Genomic DNA, 2,231 nt, shown 5'->3' with positions numbered 1-2,231 from the left:
TAAAAAAAACACTAGTGACTTGGAATTTAAAGAATTTATTGAGTAGGTAATAAGAAGTAATGAACAAGATTACAAAAGGTGCTGAAAATATTGCCCCCCCAACTTACAATACATTTTTCAATGCATTTTCTCATAAATTCTCTTACTCGTCCAAAAATACCAGGCATATCTCGAATTTGCTGACAGCCAATTTCAACTCTTTGACGAAGAATCTGTACATCAGAAATGGGAACGGAATAAACTATGTTTTTTAAGTGCCCCCTACACATAATAGTCTAATGGATTAAGTCCGGGAGAACGAGCAGGCCACGCTTTTGGCCCTCCACGACCTACCTATTTATTGGGGAACGTTTCATTGAGGGCGCCGTCATGCATAAACCACATGTTCTGGCGTGTTTCAATTGGAACTTCTTCTAATAAAGGTTGTAATCTGTTTGAAGGAAATCCAGATACGATAAACCGCCTAGTCTGTTTGGTAGTACTATGGGGCCAATAAAAAAAATCGCCAATTATTCCGGCCCAAATATTAATTGAAAATCGTTGCTGGTGCCGGGATTGTATTATTCCATGCGGATTTTCATCAGCCCACATATGACTATTGTGGAAATTAATTATACCATCCCTTGTAAATCCAGCTTCGTCGGTAAATAAAATGGATGGGTGGAATAACAAGTTCCGATTGCACTTATTTAAAAACCAGGTACAAAATCCAAGACGTGGTGCATAATCTTCGACAGAAAGTGCCTGAACTCTTTGCAGATTATCATGCAGGATTCGTTGGACAGTCATATCACTTACTCTCTCCATTCTTCCAATTCTTCTAGTACCTACTTGATTTACGATTCACCTCGACCGTCTGAAGGATGCGGTACTTCAAGTTGTACTGTCCTTACATTTCGAAATCTTCCGCCGGAGGTGCAAGGTTTTAACGAGCCGGTTTCACGAATACACCGAGCAGGAAAACATTCAACATAAAGACGCACACCTAACATAGTATTCCCGTTGGCAAGGCCGTAAATAAAATGCATATCTGCTAATTCTGGAAATGAGTATTCCATTCTGAAAACAATTTTTTGTGGCTTGGTCAAAGGAAAATACTTATAATGTTTTTATTTTCAGGAAAAAAATAGGAACAAAACGTTTATTTACGGAAAAGTGACAAGAGCTAGGAATAAAACGCAAGAGGGTAATTTTGTTTAAAATAAAAAGTGGATCATAAAAAAATTTTAAATAAATGTTTTCACCAGTGGCTTACCACAATTTTCTTCGAAAACCCTTACGGTATAATTCGTATGCACGCCACTGAGCATCTTACAAAACCAATCTTTTTCCTTTTACTAGGGGATTATCTTCTAATGTTCGAAAGTTATTGGAGAAAAACTAAATTTTTTGAAATTTTTTAGCGCCCTGTAGCTTGGAAAAGAAAACCCGTAGAACATAACTTCATATGACAAAAAATTATTTTTTAAACTAAAGAATCCACCGTTTAATTTATTCCCAACCTTTACGTTATACCCTGTATAGGTAAAAAATTTATATATGCTCAAAAAGAATTCAAAATATGATTTATGTAAACAAATTGACAAAATTAAATTGACCTGTTTCGGGGTTTTCGTTGAAATCTCTTTTTAGGGGGTGAAAAAGCCCCTAGTGCGAGAAATGTACGATTAGAATTAACATTATAAAATAAAAAGTTTTTACTTTTTCTTTAATCATATGAATATTTTTTTCTAATAGCCTAAAATGGATATAAACGGATGCAAACTACCCCTCATGTTCACGCCCCAGAAACAGTATTTTCGTGATATCTCGGGTTCTAATCAATATTTTGGAATGAAACAAAGTGGAAACTACTTCTTATAAAAAAAAAGATGTTTCACATGTGATTCCCTTATTTTTTATTTCGGAAAAAATGTATTTTTCAAACAAAATGGAAATTATTTCTATTGAACAGAACGAATGATTCACAAGAAATCTTGCGTGTAATTTGTTTTTTTAGTGAAAATTTATGAAAATAAGAAATAGGTATAATTTTACCATCTACAAACCCGAGGATGCAATCCCTAATGTTCAATGGACTGTGAATCGTCCTATTTAATAGAGGAAGTTTTTCATTTTGCTTAATAAAAAAAATTGATAGGGCCAGTAGAGGACAGTGTCAACTTGACTTCGTTTTTATTTGAATGCTCGTTATTTTAATCTTTAAATATTATTAGGAAATCATTGGGTAT

The sequence above is a fragment of the Anoplophora glabripennis genome, unplaced genomic scaffold (assembly GCF_000390285.2).
Source record: "Anoplophora glabripennis isolate ALB-LARVAE unplaced genomic scaffold, Agla_2.0 scaffold1758, whole genome shotgun sequence".
In the NCBI taxonomy this organism is placed as follows: domain Eukaryota; kingdom Metazoa; phylum Arthropoda; class Insecta; order Coleoptera; family Cerambycidae; genus Anoplophora; species Anoplophora glabripennis.
The sequence above is the reverse complement of the archived record's forward strand: the minus strand, read 5'-3'. Positions refer to the sequence as shown.